Consider the following 26,466-nt stretch of genomic DNA (forward strand, 5'->3'; position numbering starts at 1 on the left):
GAGCTCGAGCTCGAGCTCGACAGTCAAATACACGAACCGAGCTTGAACATCTTACTACTCGGCTCGGCTCGGCTCGGCTCGGCTCGGCTCGGCTCGATTACACCCCTAGGTAAAACAATGACAGTGGCAATTCAGTGGTTTATTTGAAATCAAATGGCATTTAAAACTATTCTCTGTTTGTAAAGAAAGCTCTCTCCTTTATGGAATATAAATCTTCTTCTGTACAAGTATCCATAAAAAGTCTTTCTGATAGTAATTTTCTTCTCTACCTACACTGTATTAATCTTTTCAGATTTCTAGGGTTTCTTATTCAAATCTACAACTATGTTTCAGCAACAACATTTCTTAGATTTACAAGAAAATGGGGATTCAAAATCATGGCTTTCTGTTGAAGATCAGTCATCTCCACTGCATCAAAGACCTACTAATCTACTATTCCTTCTTTCTCTAACAATGACAATGGAAATGGAAGTAGTTTTGACAAAGTACTTTACAAAAACCTTGTTGAAATGGTACCTCTTGTTGAATCTCTCATGGTTAGCTCTCTTCCTCTCTCTCTCTAAGAGTTCTCAATTTTGATGTTCTTCCTTTTCTAGCCATGGGTCATGGGTGATGATTTTTTCATAGTTGAGTTTTGTTTTCTGTTCTTAATTTGATCAGGATCGGAGAAAGAATCCTTCTTTCACTCGTCGGGCATCTCTGATCTACACAAAGACTCCTTCTAGAGAATCATATCATGGGAAGGTGAGATTTTAGATACAAAATGTGTTTAATTAAGAAAATTTTGGGTAATTTAAGTTGAATTGGATCTAGGGTTTATAATTTAGTTGATATCTTCAGTACATGCTACACAATGTTTCAGCTAAAAGAGCATTATATAGTCAAATTCTTACTTTTACTCCATTAGTTCAGCTTGTTATTTCCATTCATTTCAATGAAAATAGGGGTTAGGGTTTTATTTTCCTTGAAACATGGCAATGTGGAGAGGAATAGGGGGAAGTATGAATGCTTATCTTGTTCCGAAATCGAATGTCCTATTGATTAACCCAACTTAATTTTTCATTAATGAAAGTTATCTTCGAGTTTGGGATATCGTTAATGATCTCGGTCAGTCGACGTCGGCGGTTGAGGTAAAATTGGAGGAAATGGGATATAGTTAATGATTAACACCATTTATTTCTAGATTCTAAATCTTGATGTTGTATTACTACTATATTACAGGGTGGTGACCTGAAAAGCAAGAAAGGAGCTCAATCTATTCCTGCCAAAAAGAGAAGGGATCTGGGAGATAAAGATCCAAGCAAAAGTGGCAGTTCTGATGATTTCTCAATGTTTTCATCAAGGGCTTGTTCGGTGGATAAAGAGAGAGAAGAGTTGATGAAATTGCATGAACAAGTAGATAGCCTACAAAAGAAACTCTTGGAGAAAGAACAACTCTTGAAATCAACGGAGAGTTCAATGGAGCAAATGACTTTGGTTGGCTCGAAACTTGATGAACTCAAATGTCAAGTTGCAGAGGAGGATTCATTAGTTAAATCTGCTCAATTGCAGCTCTCTGATGCAAAGGCATGTAGCTATTACTCATTTCATTTTCAGTGCTCCAAAGTATTATGTTAGTATACTCTATCAGAGTCTTGGGCTCAGAGAGGGTACTAAAAATCCTGTCCTCTAGGTATTATGTTAGTATACTCTGTCGGATATTTTAGTTTACGGGTGGAAGGTTCCTAGAATGTAGCACCTCAGATCTTTTTCAGGTTGATAACTAGGCGATAAATTAATCTAAAAGATGAAGTCTCCTGCCAAAATGAATAAGTTTTCGGATAAACTTAGCTTACATCTAGGAAGATGATAACTACATTATGTATTTACCTTACATTTTGGAAGTGGTTTCCAACAGGCCTTGCCGTGTCAGGTGCGACCGATTGATGGGTAGTAGCATGACTGACATGCCATGGCCACATTTGTCACGGCGCCTAGTGGTTCGGGTATTTACAGGCTGGCACAGTCTGTTAATATACAGGTTGTGTAAACCCAATGGGGTCAAAAGTGGGATGTAGCAGGCCGTCACCGGAGGAAATGGCCCTTTAGGAAACTCTACCGTTGGGCAAACATTTTAATTTGATAAATATATTATTGTTTAATGAATTAATGTATATATGCACCCGGTTATACTTGTAGCTATATGGGCAAGTCAGTTGGTTTGTTTAGGTAGTTCTGTTAGTGGAATAAAATGAGAAGACTAACTGGACTTGTTTATTCCTTAGATCAAGCTTGCGGACAAGCAAGCAGCACTGGAAAAGTTACAATGGCAAGTGTCAATGTCTAATATAAAATCTGAAAAGCTACAAGAAGAAGTAAACTCCATGGAGGGAGAGCTTTCTGCATTTATGTCATTGTTAGACGACTTCTCTAAGAATGACGCTGTTGCTTCTGCCGAGGATTACGACGTCATTCCATATCAATTCAGTCAGCTTCCAGCTATGGTAATGGTAAGACTATTCTTATTCACTACATTAAGTATAAAATTTCTCTTAGATAAAGTGGTTAAATTCACTACATTAAGTATAAAATTTCTCTTAGATAAAGTGGTTAAAAGAGAAATTAATACTCTTAAATCTAGAGTAACTTCTCTTGAAATTAAAAAGGATAAATCTATTCTTTCTGAGTCTGATTCTGATCATGAGTCAGAAAAAGAAGAATGGAATTCCTTAAAGGAAAAATTAAATACTTTAACACCTGTTAAAGATAAATCTTCAAAAGATGAAGGATCTTTGAAGGATGAATCTTTAACATATGTTAATATGTTAGACAGGGTTATTACCCATAAATGGCATATTAAAATTAAAATCATTGTTCATAGAGAATATACTCTCTCTGCAATTGCCATGGTAGACTCTGGAGCAGATTTAAACTGTATCAATGAAGGATTGATACCCTCCAGATATTTTTCGAAAACTACTGAAATTTTAAATGCTGCAGATGGTAGAAAAATGCTTGTAAATTACAAGCTACAAAATACTGCAGTTTGCAATAATGGAATTTGTTTAGAAATGCCATTTATAATGGTAAAGAATCTTTCTCATGATGTTATTTTGGGAAATCCTTTTCTTCACATGTTATATCCCATTAAAAGCATTAATGAGAAAGGTATAACAAGTTCCATTAATTCTATTTCATCAAAAAAAAAAGTTCCATTAATTCTCAAGAAATTACATTTAATTTTGTTACTGAACCTCGTTATCACGAGATTGATTTGTTACAAAAGAAAATTCAAAGAAAAGAAATTTTTCTTAACTCCTTATCTCAGGAGATCAGTTACATGAAAATTACTGAAAAAATCAAACATCCTTTAATTCAAAGGAAAATAAATGATCTTCATGATCTTATTGTCAAAACAATATGTTCTGATATCCCCAATGCCTTCTGGGAAAGAAAGAAACATATTGTTAGTCTGCCTTATGAGCCAGACTTCAATGAAAGGCAAATTCCCACTAAGGCAAGACCTATTGCTATGGGACCTCGCCATTTGGAAATTTGCAAAAAAGAGATTGATGAGTTATTACTCAAAGGTTTAATTAGAAAATCATACAGCCCTTGGAGTTGTCCTGCATTTTATGTTGAAAATGCTGCTGAACTTGAAAGAGGTGTTCCTAGGCTTGTAATAAATTACAAACCTTTGAACAAAGCTCTTAGATGGATAAGGTATCCAATCCCTAATAAAAGGGACTTATTAAATCGGCTGTTTTCAGCCAAAGTTATGTCCAAATTTGATATGAAATCTGGGTTTTGGCAAATTCAGATCGATGAAAAGGATAGATACAAAACTGCATTCACAGTTCCCTTTGGCCACTATGAGTGGAATGTGATGCCTTTTGGGCTTAAGAATGCCCCTTCAGAATTTCAAAATATAATGAATGACATTTTCGGTCCTTATACGTCATTCTGTATTGTTTATATCGATGATGTTCTAGTGTTTTCTGAAAATATAGATAAACACTTTAAACATCTTCAAGCATTTATTAATGCTGTCAAACATGCTGGTTTAGTTGTGTCAGCCAAGAAAATCAAATTATTTCAAACAGAAATAAGATTTCTTGGCCATACCATCAAAGAAGGGACTATTTTCCCTATTGATAGAGCTATTACTTTTGCGAATAAATTTCCAGATGAAATCAAAGAAAAAACTCAATTGCAAAGGTTTTTAGGAAGTCTTAATTATATTTCTGACTTCTATAAAAACTTAGCAATTGATGCTAAGCCTTTATTTGACAGGCTTAAGAAAAATCCTCCTGATTGGACTAATGTTCATACAGAAGCAGTCCAGAAGATAAAATTAAAGATTAAGGAAATCCCTTGTCTTGCCATTGCTAATCCAGAAGCTTTTAAAATTGTTGAAACTGATGCTTCTGAATTAGGCTATGGTGGAATCCTTAAACAAAGGATTAATAACAAAGAAACCCTAGTAAGATTTACTTCTGGGATATGGCAAGGGCCAAGGAAAAATTATTCCACAATTAAAAAAGAAATCCTTTCTATAGTTCTGTGTATACAGAAATTCGAAAGTGATTTACTAAACCAAAAATTTTTGGTCAGGGTTGATTGTAAATCAGCCAAAGATGTTTTAGAAAAAGATGTTAAAAATATAGCATCAAAACAAATTTTTGCCAGATGGCAAGGCATATTGTCTGTGTTTGATTTTGATATTGAGTTTATCAAAGGAAGTAGTAATTCACTACCTGATTTCTTAACTCGTGAATTTTTGCAGAGTCATGAGTAAAAAGCCTGATAATGGCAAAGGGAAAGCTAAATTTGCAGTTTCTCCCTCAAGCGCGGGTTCTCAGTCTTATAAGACTATAATTGGTAAAACAGCGGAACAGCTTAAAGCTGAAGCCTTAAAGGCGACTCCTAAGGAGTTAAAATTAAGAGAAGATGCTTATTTAGCAGTAATTCAGTCTAATCAGACTAATGAATATATCTATCCATATATTCCTTACACTACTATATGGATAGCTCCTATTGAGCTAAAATACGCTCATCTTTCTCCAGCTGAAGCTTCATCCTTTTATCTTAGGGAATCAGCGGACCTATTCCTTTATCCTAAGGAATACAATTTTTACTGCGCAATCCTGCAAGTGACTCAATCAGTGGATTTTGATTCTGTCATAAGGTCAGGCGCCGAATGGGCTTATTCTAAAGCCTTTATTAAGAAAGTTGTTACCCCTGAAATTTGGCAGGGTGATTTATTTAAATATCATGAAATACCCAGAGCTGGAAGAAGAGAGTTGGATAAATATTGGTTTAACTACTTCGACTACATAAAAGCCTGGGAAGGGGCCTTCTGTTATGAGAACAGACTAAAGAAACACAGTTGGTTCCTCCAATTTCGTGATTTCAACACCACTAATCTTCCACAGTGGTTTATTAAATGGTTTTACACTTGGGGATCACACCCCATAATTTTCCCGGACAAAGTTAGAAATATATTTGATGATTTTATTAAATCTAACCCATCACTAAAAAATCCCGAGCTTATCTTTGCAGCTCATTATCAGGTTCCATGGATAGTTAGATGGGACGTTGTTATTGCAAATTGTCCTATTAAAAAATTTGAAATAACAGTCTCTCATGTCCCTTATTTGGGAAGAAGAATTCTTATCAAATGGTGGGATAAATTTGAATTCTTTAAGGATTCAATATTTTCTGAAAAGGGAATTATTTCATTTGAACCAGCACCTCCACCAAAGGCTCCTAAAAAGGATGTCTCGGATCTTCTTAAAGAACTGCTCGCTTCATCCTCAAAGTCAGACCTAAAGAAGCAGTTAAGAGAAATTTTAAACAACTCATCTGATGAAGATGATAACACTGAAGATGATGACTCTATGCAAGATTCTCAGGACCCATTTGCATAAGAGTCTTAATCTCAATTATAATCGCTTTTATTAAAGCCAAACATTTTGCAAAAAGAAGGATATTATTATATCCACCACAATTATAAAGGAACGTGCACTAGCAGGACTCATAACCTGACGATGGGGCCCATTGAGCACCCGGGGTTACTTTTACCTGCTACTCAAGTTCAGGTTTGTCGTCATGCGTCGGCGGAAGAGATAACTGGTTCCAATACCAGCAATAATGCATAAAGGAAGAGATTCCTTTACTTTACTTTACTTTAAATAAAAGCAATTGTAATACGTCATTGCTTATGTATTTTGTTTTGTTGTTTTGTAAGTGCTCCATCTATATAAGGAGACTTAGTGTATTTGTAGAAGCATCTTGTAACATAATATTAAAACTTTGAATAACATTCTCTTTCATCTTTTCTTTCATCTTTCCTATTTCCCAAGTTCTTTTCTTCCATGATCCTGAAGTAGAGAATGGTATCATTCGGAGTTGCGGAAGAATTAGATTGAAGATGGTAACAAAATTATGGAAGTGGAAAGAAGAAAAATTCAATTGGAGAAGGAAAATTTTATATATTATTACTCTTACAAGATTACAAGGTGCTCTTACAAATGAACTAAGTCTCCTTATATAGATGGAGCACTTACAAAACAACAAAACAAAATACATAAGCAATGACGTATTACAATTGCTTTTTGTAAAGGAATCTCTTTCTTTATGCATTATTGCTGGTAAAAGTAACCCCGGGTGCTCATTGGGCCCCATCACCAGGTTATTAGTACTGTTAATGCATGTTCCTTTACAAAAGATAACTGGCATTTTATGCCGACACCTTAAAGTGTGAATATAATAATATTCTTCTTTAGACAAAATGCTTCACTTTAATAAAAGCGATCATGATTGAGATTTAGACTTCTATGCAAATGGGTCCTGGGAATCTTGCATAGAGTCATCATCTTCAGTATTGTCATCTTCATCAGATGAGGTGCTTAAAATTTCTCTTAACTGCTTCTTTAGGTCTGTCTTTGAGGAAGAAGCGAGAAGTTCTTTGAGAAGATCTGAGACATCCTTTTTAGGAGCTTTTGGTGGAGGTGCTGGTTCAAATGAAATAATTCCTTTTTCTGAAAATATCGAATCCTTAAAGAATTCGAATTTATCCCACCATTTAATGAGAATTCTTCTTCCCAAATAAGGGATATGAGAGACTGTTATCTCAAATTTTTTAATAGGACAATTTGCAATAACAACGTCCCATCTAGTTATCCATGGGACCTGATAATGAGCTGCAAAGATAAGCTCGGGATTTTTTAATGAGGGGTTTGATTTAATAAAATCATCAAATATACTCCTGACTTTGTCAGGGAAAATTATGGGGTGTGATCCCCAAGTGTAAAACCATTTGATAAACCACTGTGGAAGATTAGTGGTGTTGAAATCACGAAATTGGAGGAACCAACTGTGTTTCTTTAGTCTGTTCTCATAACAGAAGGCCCCTTCCCAGGCTTTTATGTAGTCGAAGTAGTTAAACCAATATTTATCCAATTCTCTTCTTCCAGCTCTGGGAATTTCATGATATTTAAATAAATCACCCTGCCAAATTTCAGGGGTAACAACTTTCTTAATAAAGGCTTTAGAATAAGCCCATTCGGCGCCTGACCTTATGACACAGAATCAAAATCCACTGATTGAGTCACTTGCAGGATTGCGCAGTAAAAATTGTATTCCTTAGGATAAAGGAATGGGTCCGCTGATTCCCTAAGATAAAAGGATGAAGCTTCAGCTGGAGAAAGATGAGCGTATTTTAGCTCAATAGGAGCTATCCATATAGTAGTGTAAGGAATATATGGATAGATATATTCATTAGTCTGATTAGACTGAATTGCTGCTAAATAAGCATCTTCTCTTAATTTTAACTCCTTAGGAGTCGCCTTTAAGGCTTCAGCTTTAAGCTGTTCCGCTGTTTTACCAATTATAGTCTTATAAGACTGAGAACCCGCGCTTGAGGGAGAAACTGCAAATTTAGCTTTCCCTTTGCCATTATCAGGCTTTTTACTCATGACTCTGCAAAAATTCACGAGTTAAGAAATCAGGTAGTGAATTACTACTTCCTTTGATAAACTCAATATCAAAATCAAACACAGACAATATGCCTTGCCATCTGGCAAAAATTTGTTTTGATGCTATATTTTTAACATCTTTTTCTAAAACATCTTTGGCTGATTTACAATCAACCCTGACCAAAAATTTTTGGTTTAGTAAATCACTTTCGAATTTCTGTATACACAGAACTATAGAAAGGATTTCTTTTTTAATTGTGGAATAATTTTTCCTTGGCCCTTGCCATATCCCAGAAGTAAATCTTACTAGGGTTTCTTTGTTATTAATCCTTTGTTTAAGGATTCCACCATAGCCTAATTCAGAAGCATCAGTTTCAACAATTTTAAAAGCTTCTGGATTAGCAATGGCAAGACAAGGGATTTCCTTAATCTTTAATTTTATCTTCTGGACTGCTTCTGTATGAACATTAGTCCAATCAGGAGGATTTTTCTGAAGCCTGTCAAATAAAGGCTTAGCATCAATTGCTAAGTTCTTGTAGAAGTCAGAAATATAATTAAGACTTCCTAAAAACCTTTGCAATTGAGTTTTTTCTTTGATTTCATCTGGAAATTTATCCGCAAAAGTAATAGCTCTATCAATAGGGAAAATAGTCCCTTCTTTGATGGTATGGCCAAGAAATCTTATTTCTGTTTGAAATAATTTGATCTTTTTTGCTGACACAACTAAACCAGCATGTTTGACAGCATTAATAATTGCTTGAAGATGTTTAAAGTGTTTTTCTATATTTTCAGAAAACACTAGAACATCATCGATATAAACAATACAGAATGACGTATAAGGACTGAAAATGTCATTCATTATATTTTGAAATTCTGAGGGGGCATTCTTAAGTCCAAAAGGCATCACGTTCCACTCATAGTGGCCAAATGGAACTGTGAATGCAGTTTTGTATCTATCCTTTTCATCGATCTGAATTTGCCAAAACCCAGATTTCATATCAAATTTGGACATAACTTTGGCTGAAAACAGCCGATTTAATAAGTCCCTTTTATTAGGGATTGGATACCTTATCCATCTAAGAGCCTTGTTCAGAGGTTTGTAATTAATTACTAGCCTAGGAACACCTCTTTCAAGTTCAGCAGCATTTTCAACATAAAATGCAGGACAACTCCAAGGGCTGTATGATTTTCTAATTAAACCTTTGAGTAATAACTCATCAATCTCTTTTTTGCAAATTTCCAAATGGCGAGGTCCCATAGCAATAGGTCTAGCCTTAGTGGGAATTTGCCTTTCATTGAAGTCTGGCTCATAAGGCAGACTAACAATATGTTTCTTTCTTTCCCAGAAGGCATTGGGAATATCAGAACATATTGTTTTGACAATAAGATCATGAAGATCATTTATTTTCCTTTGAATTAAAGGATGTTTGATTTTTTCAGTAATTTTCATGTAACTGATCTCCTGAGATAAGGAGTTAAGAAAATTTTCTTTTCTTTGAATTTTCTTTTGTAACAAATCAATCTCGTGATAACGAGGTTCAGTAACGAAATTAAATGTAATTTCTTGAGAATTAATGGAACTTGTTATACCCTTCTCATTAATGCTTTTAATGGGATATAGCATGTGAAGAAAAGGATTTCCCAAAATAACATCATGAGAAAGATTCTTTACCATTATAAATGGCATTTCTAAACAAATTCCATTATTGCAAACTGCAGTATTTTGTAGCTTGTAATTTACAAGCATTTTTCTACCATCTGCAGCATTTAAAATTTCAGTAGTTTTTGAAAAATATCTGGAGGGTATCAATCCTTCATTGATACAGTTTAAGTCCGCTCCAGAGTCTACCATGGCAATTGCAGAGAGAGTATATTCTCTATGAACAATGATTTTAATTTTAATATGCCATTTATGGGTAATAACCCTGTCTAACATATTAACATATGTTAAAGATTCATCCTTCAAAGATCCTTCGTCTTTTGCAGATTTATCTTTAACAGATGTTAAAGTATTTAATTTTTCCTTTAAGGAATTCCATTCTTCTTCATTTGACTCATGATCAGAATCAGACTCAGAAGGAATAGATTTATCCTTTTTAATTTCAAGAGAAGTTACTCTAGATTTAAGAGTATTAATTTCTCTTTTGAGAACTTTGACTTCATACAGTAATTCATTAATGCGAGAAGATTCTCCAAGAGTTTCTTCTTTTGATGTTGAAGCCTTAGCTCTTTGTAAAATTTCTTTTAGACTATAAGTCTCTGGTTCTTCAAATTTTAACCTTTTGTCACCTTTCTTTCCATTGTAATCTTCTAAATATTTTTGAAGCATTTGTCTTTTAGCAATGGGATCAGAAAGTTGATCAATAAGGTCAAGGATGAAATTATCCTCTTTTGTTAAAGGAAATAGACCATTTGCCTGACATAAGGCTTTGTAGTAATCACAATTTCCTTCGCAAGAGTCATCCTCAGATTCTTCTGTTTGATCAACAGATCCCTCTGACGATGATTCTTCCTCAGGATTGTCTTCTGCAATAGCAGCTACTTTAAAATTTTTTCCTTCTTCATTAAGAAGTAATTTTTCAAGTGACCTCTTAAGGCCTTCATCAATATTCAGGCTATTGATTTTCCTTTTCATTCTACACTTATTAGCGTAGTGGCCAGGTTTCTGGCATTTCCAGCAGACAGGGATAGTCTTTTGCCGAGAATTATTCTCAGGTTCAGACTTCCTTTTCTTTCCTCTAAAAATTTTTTTCTTTTTCTGTTTGGGAAAATACTTCTGCTTGGCATAGACCTTATTGGTCCTTCTCCCTCTATTTTCGATAGAGGTTCCAATAGGTGGTAAGCCAATTTGCTCACAAAAGTCCCCTATAATTCTTTTGCCAAGGACTTTCTCCTTTTGGATTTGTCTATGTAATTTTATTTCATTGCATAAATTAATGCCTTCAGCAACCACTTCTGAGGATAAATCCCCATAAGTGTATTCGGAATAAGGAATAATTCCATTGTGTCTTTGCTTAATACGATTGCGTATTTTTTCCGCAAAGAAATGAGGTAGTCCTGATAAGAACTTCTCTTTCCAAAAGTCATTTTGACTATCATGTCTGGTGAAGACTTTTGAAAAGAATACGTCTTTATACCATTTGAACTGAGATAAGTTCTGACATTTTAAATTCATTAGTTGCTCTTGAGATCTATCAATAAGCAATGATGTAGTGCCAATAAAATGTTTTGCTATTGTATACAGAAGTGTATTGACACAATCTGTAACTTGTACAGGCTGATTATCTCTAACTTCTGTTTTAATAGCCTGTGAAATATGTATTTTGGCTTCTTCAGGAAGGTAGAAATCCCACCATCCTTTCAATTGACCAGTAAATCCTTGACTTAAGGCTTTGGCAATATTTTGATCAGAATTACCATGTGCTTTACAAGCAGTTGCATACATAGTCATGTAGTGCAATACCGTTTGTATTTGGTATTCTGACATGCCATCTATATTCCATTCATTAATGGATTTTCCATCAAATTGAACAGTCATGAATTCATCATGTTGTTCTAATTGAAGATCTACAGGTGTAGGCCTATGATAATAGGGCTTTGCAGGAATATTATAAGCCATTTTCTTCTTGTAGGAAGATGCAAGCTTATTTACTTGAAATTTATTTTCATTATTTTTTTGTTCTGATAAGAACATATTCTCCAGAAGATTGATCTTATCTTCTGTCCTTGAAGAATTTTCTGCTTCATCATAAGAAGCATCAGAATTATAATCTGACTCATGTGTCTCTAGAGGAGCACATTCATTGTCTTTAATTCCAAGATTTTTTAATCTTTTTATAATCTCATCAACCATTTCAGAATTCTGAGGATCCATCTTGAAATCAAAGTTTTCAGAACTCATTGGTTTGAATAAAACCTTTTCTTCAAAAGTAGTTTCTGAAATTTTAGAAACATTTGAAGCCTTTTCTTGTTTTTCAAAATCAATATTTTTCTCAATTCTATTTAATTGATCTCCCATTGTTCTGAGAGTTAAATTTGTAAAATTGTTTTGTTCAACAACAGCTTCAATGTTGTCGCTTTTCCTGTAAGGAGTTGCTACAACTTCTTCGTTGTTGATTCTTATTGCTAATTGGGTTTCCGGAGGATGAACACTCCTAAAAACTTTACCATTTTTAGCAATAAAATTCTTATAAGAAGCTTCAAGAGAAAATATGAAATCTTGATCCTCGAAGTCAGGAAATTTTTCATAACATTGTTCCATAAAAATGAAGAAATCAATAACTTCTCCATTTTTTATTAAAAACCTTTTATAGCGAGAAAACCATTTTTCATGACTCTTAGAGTCTTTAACAAGGAAAAACCATGTTCTCTTCAATTTGTTTTCTTTGGAATAAAATAATTCCTTTGGAAGTCCCCTAAAAGGAAATTTAAATTTGAATTTTTCTTCTTCATGGATCGTTATAGGCGAAAGGCTATAATAACCCATATCAGAAGGAGTGGGGGATGTTCTTTCACTATTAATTTCAGAAGTGGGTAAATTAACCCTATATTCAGGTTGGTTTACTCCGTCAGAGGTAAATTTTGTTCCAGAAATTTTTTCAAAATTAGTTGTTGGAACTGACGAAGTAGAACTTCTACCTGGAATAACTTTGTTGTTTAGGCTTTCCAATTTTAACCTTGCAATTCTCTGATTAGAGAAGATTATTTCAACATCACCGTCTGGGAACTCTTTGATTTCTTCGAGTTCACGGTTATCTTTTTTAACAGGCTCATTAGCCTTTTCAAGTATCCAGTTTTCAGGTAAATTAACCTGATCCCATGTGATCGTTTTTGGGACCTTTAAATTACTTTTTTCTAAATTGGTTATAAACAAAGTAGTAGACCCCTTTTGATCTTGTAAAATATTTTTCATTTTGGGTACTACGGTGTTCATAACTTTATACTGAATCCTGTAAATAAGGATTATGTTTTCAGCTCCTTGCATCATATTAAATCCATCAGATTTAATGTCTAAGCAAAGAGAGTGCATAATTGTGGGGTCGTTCAATGACAGAGTAAAATTTGGAAAACACGAAAAGAATATGGGTCCGTCACAAAGACTAGACTCCACTATTCCAAGTAATGAATCATGCAATTTGTTGTGTCTTTTATCACGTACACAAATAATTGCGGACGTGTTTAAACCTAAACGGGTAGCAGGTTTCAAACCTACTTGAATTAACCCAATATGCAAGAATTTATATTGCTGTTGTCTATGTTTATCAATCAAATTTTTTGACAACAGTTGGAATGAATTGTAACCCTCAGTTAAGGGTATAGCCTCTTCTACAGTCTTAACGATATAGTCGGAGGTGAATTCAAAAGTACCTTTCTGTTTATAAACAGAACTTTGAACTGGTAAATTCCAGTTTTGTAAAGATTTTTCAAAATTTTCTTTTATCAAAATTTCTTTATTATAGCTACTATTAGCCTTATCTTGTCTTTTAGACATAGCTCTGGTTAGTCCGAGCATATTTGCTCCTGATCACTGTCAACGCTTTAATGCCAATCCCTTAAAATGCCCTCACCGGCTACACGGGACTTCCAGGCGACGCGACTTAGGGTGAAACCCGGGTTTCACAGGACAAATATGCTTTAGTTCACCAAAGTTACTCTTCAAGACTAAATAAGTATAATAGTATTTAAAGAAATTTAACTTAAACACTTAAAATAAAGATTAAAACAAAAACATAAATGAAACATAAATAAGTATAATATACTACATACCTACGCACTTGGCTCTGATACCATTCGGAGTTGCGGAAGAATTAGATTGAAGATGGTAACAAAATTATGGAAGTGGAAAGAAGAAAAATTCAATTGGAGAAGGAAAATTTTATATATTATTACTCTTACAAGATTACAAGGTGCTCTTACAAATGAACTAAGTCTCCTTATATAGATGGAGCACTTACAAAACAACAAAAGCAGATAGGTTTGGTGTGGTTTGGCTTGGTTAGGCTCATTTAGGCCATCCCACAATGAACAACAATATGAGTTGATTATGTAATTGTCTGATATTTGATTTTTATCTGAAACTTCGAAATTGGTTATCAGTATGATATGGATGAGACGAAGATGAAAGAAATTGAGGAAGCAAGAGAGATATATATTTCTGCGGTTGCAACTGCGAAAGAAAACCAAGATGAGGAGTCACTAGAAACGGCAGCCAAGGCAAGGTTTCGGCTTCAGTCTTTTGTTTTCGGAACTAAAATTCCACTTTCTACACTCGCTTAAGTATTCATAATCGGAAACAAACTGATTTGTGACTGTATACATATATAAATCATGTCTTAACTAATCTAAATGTGAATTTTGCCTCTCGTCTCAATCTCAACTTCATATTTAAATCGAAGTATTTTGAAGTCCGATCTGTTTCATATTAATTAATACGCGACTATAGATGCGTTCCTCGTGTGTGTCTTATTTCTCGCAACTGGCGGAGCTTCCCTCTGTGTGTCAGGTACAGTCCTTATGTTTTTATAGGCACTGAACTAACACCTTTCCTGTAAAGGTCACATGAGGAGGATTTAATAGTGTTTGGAATGCTTTTGTTTTTCTAATGGAAGGAGAAGTTCTTGACCATCCAATCTTGTTCCCTGCTGTCTTAGAAGAAGTTGGGCCCAAAACTTAATTTAAACTTTTTTTTAAGTTAAAAAAGACAAGTTATAGTATTTCTTTTGATTATACACTCAAAATTTATATTTTTCTTGTTAAAATATCAAATAATTGTATTTTGTTTGGTTAAAAATCTAGTATTTTTTGTAAAGTGGTTAAAAATCTAGTATTTTTTTGTAAAATTGTTACAAAATTTATACGAAATGATCTTAACAAACTGCTACAAACAAAAACTTCTCTCCAAAATTATAGATATGCCCATTTTTACTAGATAAACTCTTTTTTTGTGACACCAAAAAACTGGGGCGCCTTCGACAGAATGAAGGGGCGTTTATAACATAAATCCTTCTCCCTTCCCACAACTATCGAACAGAAGCCCGCACTCCATTCTGAAATCCCCATATTTCATCTGAAATCGAAAGAAGAATTAAATCAGGGAAGAAGAATCAAATCGAACTAGGGTTCCATTCCAACTAAACGCCCCTGCATTCGAACTGTGCACCAACTCTCTCTCTCTCTCGTCTCCATTGGTGTTGACATCTTCACCTGGTAACTCTCTCTCTTTCTATTCGGTTTCAAACTCTTCTTCTTTCTCAATGAATTTTGTCAAAACCTATATTCATTCCGCCATTAAACAATCCTTAAACAAAAATTCCACCTTAAAACCCACTATGAATCTTTCACTTTCGGATACCCATTTACAAAAATGTGGAAACTTTGAAACAATTTGATCAAATTTTCTCACAAATGATCGTTTCTGGATTATTTAGAGACACATTTTCCCCAAGTCGACTTACCAATTTCACTTCAGATTCTCACTTCATTCATCTCAACTACTCATTCTGCATCTTAAATCAAATTGAATGCCCAAATGGGTTTACTTGGAATAGAATAATGAAAGCATATTTGAATAGAAATTATCCTCAATCTACTACTTATTTTCTTATACAAATTAATGCTAGAAAAGAACTTTGAACCTGAATAATTACACTAACCCAATTTTAATTCAAGCTTGTTCTGTTAGATTGTCTATAAAAGAAGGAAAACAAATTCATAATACTAATTTTTTGAAAACGGGTTGTCATTTAGATGTTCATGTTGTAAATACCTTGGTTACTATTATGGTGTTTGTGGGGATATGAGATGCCCGGAAACTGTTTGATGAAAGTCCTTTAAAAGATTCAGTATCATGGAATTCGATTTTGGCTGCTTATGTTAAAATTGGAAATGTAGAAGAAGCAATCCTAATTTCTAATGAATTATGGTTCTACAAATTAAAAATTAGGAATTTGGGGTGCTAGAAATTAGGAATTTTGCCATTCCGGATTGCCTTGGAAGTCCCGTACTTCCTCAACTGTGATATGTTTCGGGACATGTCCCTTAATCGACGGATGATTGTGTGCGCATCCATTTTCCTGAATCTCTTTTGAAGATTAGGCTCCATGGTGGCCAACATAAGGCAAGTTACTGAAATTGATTTCATCCGGATACTTTTGGCCTGCTTTTGTTCCTCAACCTTTGAGTGCGCAGTTATCCTTGGAATAGGGGTATCTAGTACGCTTTCTTTGTTTGTGGACTTGAGAACACTTCTCAATCTCTTTTCCAATCAAGGAAGTTATCCATATTCAATTTGTCCTCATGGAGGATTGAACATAGGTTGAAAAGATTGATTTTTGCCATAGTAAAACTACATGAAACAGAAAAAAGATTTTGCTAAGTATTACATTCGATAATTTTTGCAAAAAGTCCTAAGTTTTTGCCACATTATTCAAGATAAAACGTGTCCCTAGATGAATAATGCGATTCCGAGATCTCATCTCTCAAGGATTAAGCAGACTAGGGCCCTGCCCATAATTCCCATTGATTTAGGTGAGTGAACACTTTCACTGATCATACCATATGATTCTCGGTTGATGGATTACATGTTCAGTGTAAAATCTATCCTTTTGCCTCGAGTATCCAAGACTCTCTTGTTGATCTCGTTGAGTAGAACCATTTAGACATGTAGGCCTCTTCTATAGGCCTACCCGCAATGTCCCAAGGTAGAGGAGGTACTCTGCGAAGGCCGACCCACCTTCCTCGAACAAGGGCGCAAGGAGTGTCTTAATTTGGATGGGCACTATACTCAAAATTACTTTTAGGGACTTTTACGCTAGTCTGGCGCTTGTTTTAGTGAACTAATTAGCCTAACTAACATCCACGACATAAAGCGTAAAAAGTAAGTAAATGCGCGCGAGAAAGTAGATCAAACACATATGGATCCTAGTATGACCCCTAACCTAGAAGATCTAATCTCCTTTGGTTTGCTTCTCGTTTCGCCTTTTAGTTCGTCTAGATCTCCATCTTTGAACCTCCATTGATTTCTCCCACTCGCCTTTGGATTTCCTCCTTGAGTTTCATCAATGGACTCATAAACCCTAAACTCTAATTACAAGACTCAAACGATTCGCAGATCGTGTAAACTTAAAATTAAAATTATTACAAATTATGCACCCATCTGTGCTTAAAACAAGAATAAGAAATAAATTCTATGGCCATACTAGTTTCTGCATTCACATCACATGCAATCATATAATATATTTCAAGGCTAACAATTATATATGCATGTATATCCGGGAGATACTTTTGTCGACATCCATATGTCATGCACGGACCTTAAGTCTACATCAAAGGATTAGACTAATGGTGCGTCTTGGTTTGATTTTAAAATCTGATTTTTAAAGAGAAATTCCGTTTGGGGCTTGAATGGCTCGGGTTAATTTCGAAAATATTTGGATTGGAATTGGGAGAAAATTTGGATAAAACTCCCACTCGAAAATGGTCCCTTTTCGTGGTCCGAAAAGCCTTGAAAAAGCCCGGGACAAGTCCTAGACAACTCCCGACCCAAGCCCACAAAAGGGCTCGGACAAGGTCCGGACATGGAAAGGCCCATAGGGCCGGCATGTCCGGGCCGAGGCCAATAGGCCTGATCTCGTCCTGGCCAGAGCCAGGACGCTAGTCCATGCACCAGACGCGTCCTAGACGCATCTGGTGCTGGACCGGACCAGCACTAGGTGTCTCGGACCTAGTCTGAGACACCCAGGACCCCAGACGCGTCTCCAAGATGCATCTGGTGGTAGCTACTGGACGCGTCTGGAAGACGCGATCTAGAGTAGCTGGACGCGTTTGGAAGACGCGTCCACCTAGTAGCTGGACGCGTCTCCAGACGCGTCCACCACCAGTCTGGGACGCGTCTTCCAGACGCGTCCTCGAGGGTACTGGTCCGGCCAGGAAGCTTCCTGGCCGGACCTATTGAGTTTCTAAAACTCAATAGTTTCCTTTTTTTTGTGTTGCAATTCTAAATTTCTATTTCCAAAATTTGAAACACTCCTAAATATCTCAAATTCTTTTAGAACAATTCTAAAATTTCCAAATTTTATTTTTCACAAGTTTCCAAAAACTTAAAACAACTCTTTGAATCAAACTAATTTGGATCAAAATTTTAGGTTTTGAAAATCTTTTCAAGAACAAATTTTGAAATCTTTTGACAAATACTTGAATCTTATTCAAAATTAATCAAAATTTTGTGTTCAAACCACTTTTAAACAAAATAATATATCTAGAAAAGCATTGAATTGGTCCAAAACTTAGATAAGATAGGCTAATTGCAAGAGGCTCTGACGCCGCTGTTGGGATTTACACCCTTCTACTAGTGTTTATAGCGGAAATAAGACATCTAATGTCTACACTAGTATTCCCAGGATCACATGCATAAGCCCATAATAATACTAAGTAAAACTAGAAAGATAAATACCTTATTCGCTAGTTTTCCCTCGAACCTTTCCAATTGCTTATTAGAAGACAAAGAGCTTCAAGCATAGCTCCTCTACTTGGGACACGAGCAATCAACTTGATCTCCCACCTTGTTGTTTAGCTAGCACACCAATGGTGGTTGGAAGAAGAACTCCTTTCTTCTTGACTAGATAGATAGTTAATGGGAATTAGCTCACTTTCTCCTCTCTACTTGATATGGTAGAGTAAGAAATCTTAGAGAGAAATTCCACACCTCATTCTCTGCCCTAAAAATGTTTATATAGAACCCTAATGAGAATACACCTCATCAAAGGTTTCCTAAAACACCCTTTAGAATAAAATTTAGGGAAATAGTCGAAAATAACAACTATTGATATTTTCTCAATTCCCAAATGAGGAGGTGTCCAACCACCACGAAATTTTGCATGCATACTACTGGATATGTCAGAAATCTCCCCTCAAATTTCAGCCCAATCCGAGCCCTAGAAGTGCCCGAATCGGCTAAGGCCCAAAAACCCTGTTTTTAGCCTTTTTGTACTATCTTTGCTTAATTCCATTTTAGGCCTATGTATATGTTTATGGGACATTCCCATTGTTATATCTCACTCCCACTACTCATATCCTAGATCAATTTGACACTCTTATGTGTAACCCGTTGTAGGATCCGATCGAAGTTAGCCGCGAATTACTTCGTAATTCGACGATCGTAGTTGGTCTCTAGCTACAACTCTACGATCCCTAAATCATCGGACTTGATGATCTTCCACATCAATTGTCCTATCCGACAAATTGTTCGCATTGTCACCTTAGTCGAAGGACATCTCCTTCACTCTCACCTGGAGTTTCTGGAGGCATGTTCGGCTTATGATCTCTGTGGAACTTCCCGTGTCAATTAGAATACGCCCTATTCTCCGATTAGAAACCAATGCTGTTATTACTAGAGGGTCTGTGTGGGGCGCGATTACTCCTCTTAGGTCATCATCAGTGAATATTACCGGAGGCGTAATCTCATCTCGTATCATCATGATCTCCGGATTTTTCGTCGTCGTTTGTTGCTCTTGTCCTCCTCACGAGTTGGTCCGCCGGCTATGACATTGACACTTTCCTCGTCCTCGGATTCGGACTCTGTTTCAGCTTCCACGAACTCTTTTGCTAAAGTTTGAGATATAATGCTAAGCTCCTTTGCAGTGCTGACAAGCGTTTGATTGCTCCCGCATCGATTGTCGCGCTTTGAATGGTGCGACTGCTGGCCTGGCCTCCCTGGCTTAAGCTAGTTTTCTTCTTGTTGGAGGGTTTTCCAAAAGTATCGAGGAATTTTTGGGTGAGCTCCGCAAAGTTTTTTATGGAATCCGATGCTAGAGATTGATGCCATTCTTTAGCTGGTCCACGCAACGTAGTGGCAAAGTATGAACACATTGGTTTGAATAAAACCTTTTCTTCAAAAGTAGTTTCTGAAATTTTAGAAACATTTGAAGCCTTTTCTTGTTTTTCAAAATCAATATTTTTCTCAATTCTATTTAATTGATCTCCCATTGTTCTGAGAGTTAAATTTGTAAAATTGTTTTGTTCAACAACAGCTTCAATGTTGTCGCTTTTCCTGTAAGGAGTTGCTACAACTTCTTCGTTGTTGATTCTTATTGCTAATTGGGTTTCCGGAGGATGAACACTCCTAAAAACTTTACCATTTTTAGCAATAAAATTCTTATAAGAAGCTTCAAGAGAAAATATGAAATCTTGATCCTCGAAGTCAGGAAATTTTTCATAACATTGTTCCATAAAAATGAAGAAATCAATAACTTCTCCATTTTTTATTAAAAACCTTTTATAGCGAGAAAACCATTTTTCATGACTCTTAGAGTCTTTAACAAGGAAAAACCATGTTCTCTTCAATTTGTTTTCTTTGGAATAAAATAATTCCTTTGGAAGTCCCCTAAAAGGAAATTTAAATTTGAATTTTTCTTCTTCATGGATCGTTATAGGCGAAAGGCTATAATAACCCATATCAGAAGGAGTGGGGGATGTTCTTTCACTATTAATTTCAGAAGTGGGTAAATTAACCCTATATTCAGGTTGGTTTACTCCGTCAGAGGTAAATTTTGTTCCAGAAATTTTTTCAAAATTAGTTGTTGGAACTGACGAAGTAGAACTTCTACCTGGAATAACTTTGTTGTTTAGGCTTTCCAATTTTAACCTTGCAATTCTCTGATTAGAGAAGATTATTTCAACATCACCGTCTGGGAACTCTTTGATTTCTTCGAGTTCACGGTTATCTTTTTTAACAGGCTCATTAGCCTTTTCAAGTATCCAGTTTTCAGGTAAATTAACCTGATCCCATGTGATCGTTTTTGGGACCTTTAAATTACTTTTTTCTAAATTGGTTATAAACAAAGTAGTAGACCCCTTTTGATCTTGTAAAATATTTTTCATTTTGGGTACTACGGTGTTCATAACTTTATACTGAATCCTGTAAATAAGGATTATGTTTTCAGCTCCTTGCATCATATTAAATCCATCAGATTTAATGTCTAAGCAAAGAGAGTGCATAATTGTGGGGTCGTTCAATGACAGAGTAAAATTTGGAAAACACGAAAAGAATATGGGTCCGTCACAAAGACTAGACTCCACTATTCCAAGTAATGAATCATGCAATTTGTTGTGTCTTTTATCACGTACACAAATAATTGCGGACGTGTTTAAACCTAAACGGGTAGCAGGTTTCAAACCTACTTGAATTAACCCAATATGCAAGAATTTATATTGCTGTTGTCTATGTTTATCAATCAAATTTTTTGACAACAGTTGGAATGAATTGTAACCCTCAGTTAAGGGTATAGCCTCTTCTACAGTCTTAACGATATAGTCGGAGGTGAATTCAAAAGTACCTTTCTGTTTATAAACAGAACTTTGAACTGGTAAATTCCAGTTTTGTAAAGATTTTTCAAAATTTTCTTTTATCAAAATTTCTTTATTATAGCTACTATTAGCCTTATCTTGTCTTTTAGACATAGCTCTGGTTAGTCCGAGCATATTTGCTCCTGATCACTGTCAACGCTTTAATGCCAATCCCTTAAAATGCCCTCACCGGCTACACGGGACTTCCAGGCGACGCGACTTAGGGTGAAACCCGGGTTTCACAGGACAAATATGCTTTAGTTCACCAAAGTTACTCTTCAAGACTAAATAAGTATAATAGTATTTAAAGAAATTTAACTTAAACACTTAAAATAAAGATTAAAACAAAAACATAAATGAAACATAAATAAGTATAATATACTACATACCTACGCACTTGGCTCTGATACCATTCGGAGTTGCGGAAGAATTAGATTGAAGATGGTAACAAAATTATGGAAGTGGAAAGAAGAAAAATTCAATTGGAGAAGGAAAATTTTATATATTATTACTCTTACAAGATTACAAGGTGCTCTTACAAATGAACTAAGTCTCCTTATATAGATGGAGCACTTACAAAACAACAAAAGCAGATAGGTTTGGTGTGGTTTGGCTTGGTTAGGCTCATTTAGGCCATCCCACAATGAACAACAATATGAGTTGATTATGTAATTGTCTGATATTTGATTTTTATCTGAAACTTCGAAATTGGTTATCAGTATGATATGGATGAGACGAAGATGAAAGAAATTGAGGAAGCAAGAGAGATATATATTTCTGCGGTTGCAACTGCGAAAGAAAACCAAGATGAGGAGTCACTAGAAACGGCAGCCAAGGCAAGGTTTCGGCTTCAGTCTTTTGTTTTCGGAACTAAAATTCCACTTTCTACACTCGCTTAAGTATTCATAATCGGAAACAAACTGATTTGTGACTGTATACATATATAAATCATGTCTTAACTAATCTAAATGTGAATTTTGCCTCTCGTCTCAATCTCAACTTCATATTTAAATCGAAGTATTTTGAAGTCCGATCTGTTTCATATTAATTAATACGCGACTATAGATGCGTTCCTCGTGTGTGTCTTATTTCTCGCAACTGGCGGAGCTTCCCTCTGTGTGTCAGGTACAGTCCTTATGTTTTTATAGGCACTGAACTAACACCTTTCCTGTAAAGGTCACATGAGGAGGATTTAATAGTGTTTGGAATGCTTTTGTTTTTCTAATGGAAGGAGAAGTTCTTGACCATCCAATCTTGTTCCCTGCTGTCTTAGAAGAAGTTGGGCCCAAAACTTAATTTAAACTTTTTTTTAAGTTAAAAAAGACAAGTTATAGTATTTCTTTTGATTATACACTCAAAATTTATATTTTTCTTGTTAAAATATCAAATAATTGTATTTTGTTTGGTTAAAAATCTAGTATTTTTTGTAAAGTGGTTAAAAATCTAGTATTTTTTTGTAAAATTGTTACAAAATTTATACGAAATGATCTTAACAAACTGCTACAAACAAAAACTTCTCTCCAAAATTATAGATATGCCCATTTTTACTAGATAAACTCTTTTTTTGTGACACCAAAAAACTGGGGCGCCTTCGACAGAATGAAGGGGCGTTTATAACATAAATCCTTCTCCCTTCCCACAACTATCGAACAGAAGCCCGCACTCCATTCTGAAATCCCCATATTTCATCTGAAATCGAAAGAAGAATTAAATCAGGGAAGAAGAATCAAATCGAACTAGGGTTCCATTCCAACTAAACGCCCCTGCATTCGAACTGTGCACCAACTCTCTCTCTCTCTCGTCTCCATTGGTGTTGACATCTTCACCTGGTAACTCTCTCTCTTTCTATTCGGTTTCAAACTCTTCTTCTTTCTCAATGAATTTTGTCAAAACCTATATTCATTCCGCCATTAAACAATCCTTAAACAAAAATTCCACCTTAAAACCCACTATGAATCTTTCACTTTCGGATACCCATTTACAAAAATGTGGAAACTTTGAAACAATTTGATCAAATTTTCTCACAAATGATCGTTTCTGGATTATTTAGAGACACATTTTCCCCAAGTCGACTTACCAATTTCACTTCAGATTCTCACTTCATTCATCTCAACTACTCATTCTGCATCTTAAATCAAATTGAATGCCCAAATGGGTTTACTTGGAATAGAATAATGAAAGCATATTTGAATAGAAATTATCCTCAATCTACTACTTATTTTCTTATACAAATTAATGCTAGAAAAGAACTTTGAACCTGAATAATTACACTAACCCAATTTTAATTCAAGCTTGTTCTGTTAGATTGTCTATAAAAGAAGGAAAACAAATTCATAATACTAATTTTTTGAAAACGGGTTGTCATTTAGATGTTCATGTTGTAAATACCTTGGTTACTATTATGGTGTTTGTGGGGATATGAGATGCCCGGAAACTGTTTGATGAAAGTCCTTTAAAAGATTCAGTATCATGGAATTCGATTTTGGCTGCTTATGTTAAAATTGGAAATGTAGAAGAAGCAATCCTAATTTCTAATGAATTATGGTTCTACAAATTAAAAATTAGGAATTTGGGGTGCTAGAAATTAGGAATTTTGCCATTCCGGATTGCCTTGGAAGTCCCGTACTTCCTCAACTGTGATATGTTTCGGGACATGTCCCTTAATCGACGGATGATTGTGTGCGCATCCATTTTCCTGAATCTCTTTTGAAGATTAGGCTCCATGGTGGCCAACATAAGGCAAGTTACTGAAATTGATTTCATCCGGATACTTTTGGCCTGCTTTTGTTCCTCAACCTTTGAGTGCGCAGTTATCCTTGGAATAGGGGTATCTAGTACGCTTTCTTTGTTTGTGGACTTGAGAACACTTCTCAATCTCTTTTCCAATCAAGGAAGTTATCCATATTCAATTTGTCCTCATGGAGGATTGAACATAGGTTGAAAAGATTGATTTTTGCCATAGTAAAACTACATGAAACAGAAAAAAGATTTTGCTAAGTATTACATTCGATAATTTTTGCAAAAAGTCCTAAGTTTTTGCCACATTATTCAAGATAAAACGTGTCCCTAGATGAATAATGCGATTCCGAGATCTCATCTCTCAAGGATTAAGCAGACTAGGGCCCTGCCCATAATTCCCATTGATTTAGGTGAGTGAACACTTTCACTGATCATACCATATGATTCTCGGTTGATGGATTACATGTTCAGTGTAAAATCTATCCTTTTGCCTCGAGTATCCAAGACTCTCTTGTTGATCTCGTTGAGTAGAACCATTTAGACATGTAGGCCTCTTCTATAGGCCTACCCGCAATGTCCCAAGGTAGAGGAGGTACTCTGCGAAGGCCGACCCACCTTCCTCGAACAAGGGCGCAAGGAGTGTCTTAATTTGGATGGGCACTATACTCAAAATTACTTTTAGGGACTTTTACGCTAGTCTGGCGCTTGTTTTAGTGAACTAATTAGCCTAACTAACATCCACGACATAAAGCGTAAAAAGTAAGTAAATGCGCGCGAGAAAGTAGATCAAACACATATGGATCCTAGTATGACCCCTAACCTAGAAGATCTAATCTCCTTTGGTTTGCTTCTCGTTTCGCCTTTTAGTTCGTCTAGATCTCCATCTTTGAACCTCCATTGATTTCTCCCACTCGCCTTTGGATTTCCTCCTTGAGTTTCATCAATGGACTCATAAACCCTAAACTCTAATTACAAGACTCAAACGATTCGCAGATCGTGTAAACTTAAAATTAAAATTATTACAAATTATGCACCCATCTGTGCTTAAAACAAGAATAAGAAATAAATTCTATGGCCATACTAGTTTCTGCATTCACATCACATGCAATCATATAATATATTTCAAGGCTAACAATTATATATGCATGTATATCCGGGAGATACTTTTGTCGACATCCATATGTCATGCACGGACCTTAAGTCTACATCAAAGGATTAGACTAATGGTGCGTCTTGGTTTGATTTTAAAATCTGATTTTTAAAGAGAAATTCCGTTTGGGGCTTGAATGGCTCGGGTTAATTTCGAAAATATTTGGATTGGAATTGGGAGAAAATTTGGATAAAACTCCCACTCGAAAATGGTCCCTTTTCGTGGTCCGAAAAGCCTTGAAAAAGCCCGGGACAAGTCCTAGACAACTCCCGACCCAAGCCCACAAAAGGGCTCGGACAAGGTCCGGACATGGAAAGGCCCATAGGGCCGGCATGTCCGGGCCGAGGCCAATAGGCCTGATCTCGTCCTGGCCAGAGCCAGGACGCTAGTCCATGCACCAGACGCGTCCTAGACGCATCTGGTGCTGGACCGGACCAGCACTAGGTGTCTCGGACCTAGTCTGAGACACCCAGGACCCCAGACGCGTCTCCAAGATGCATCTGGTGGTAGCTACTGGACGCGTCTGGAAGACGCGATCTAGAGTAGCTGGACGCGTTTGGAAGACGCGTCCACCTAGTAGCTGGACGCGTCTCCAGACGCGTCCACCACCAGTCTGGGACGCGTCTTCCAGACGCGTCCTCGAGGGTACTGGTCCGGCCAGGAAGCTTCCTGGCCGGACCTATTGAGTTTCTAAAACTCAATAGTTTCCTTTTTTTTGTGTTGCAATTCTAAATTTCTATTTCCAAAATTTGAAACACTCCTAAATATCTCAAATTCTTTTAGAACAATTCTAAAATTTCCAAATTTTATTTTTCACAAGTTTCCAAAAACTTAAAACAACTCTTTGAATCAAACTAATTTGGATCAAAATTTTAGGTTTTGAAAATCTTTTCAAGAACAAATTTTGAAATCTTTTGACAAATACTTGAATCTTATTCAAAATTAATCAAAATTTTGTGTTCAAACCACTTTTAAACAAAATAATATATCTAGAAAAGCATTGAATTGGTCCAAAACTTAGATAAGATAGGCTAATTGCAAGAGGCTCTGACGCCGCTGTTGGGATTTACACCCTTCTACTAGTGTTTATAGCGGAAATAAGACATCTAATGTCTACACTAGTATTCCCAGGATCACATGCATAAGCCCATAATAATACTAAGTAAAACTAGAAAGATAAATACCTTATTCGCTAGTTTTCCCTCGAACCTTTCCAATTGCTTATTAGAAGACAAAGAGCTTCAAGCATAGCTCCTCTACTTGGGACACGAGCAATCA

At 35.7% G+C, this 26,466-nt stretch overlaps 1 long non-coding RNA gene and 1 pseudogene across 2 annotated transcripts; both read left to right on the forward strand.

The window, feature by feature from the left end:
• The first annotated feature begins 219 nt into the window (after window positions 1–219).
• Window positions 220–14,365, forward strand: LOC147567405 (protein MICROTUBULE BINDING PROTEIN 2C-like; annotated as a pseudogene). Its single transcript, XR_015230759.1, has 5 exons — window positions 220–536; window positions 661–744; window positions 1,222–1,566; window positions 2,265–2,483; window positions 14,055–14,365. The product of XR_015230759.1 is annotated as a protein MICROTUBULE BINDING PROTEIN 2C-like (transcript).
• A 321-nt stretch (window positions 14,366–14,686) lies between these two features.
• LOC147567406 (uncharacterized) lies at window positions 14,687–23,508 on the forward strand. Its single transcript, XR_015230760.1, has 2 exons — window positions 14,687–15,164; window positions 22,019–23,508. It is a non-coding gene; the product is annotated as an uncharacterized LOC147567406 (long non-coding RNA).
• Window positions 23,509–26,466: the final 2,958 nt, after the last annotated feature.

Source organism: Eschscholzia californica, unplaced genomic scaffold, assembly GCF_041429995.1.
Source record: "Eschscholzia californica isolate CP2 unplaced genomic scaffold, dmEscCali1.0.p SCAF_1, whole genome shotgun sequence".
Lineage (NCBI taxonomy): Eukaryota > Viridiplantae > Streptophyta > Magnoliopsida > Ranunculales > Papaveraceae > Eschscholzia > Eschscholzia californica.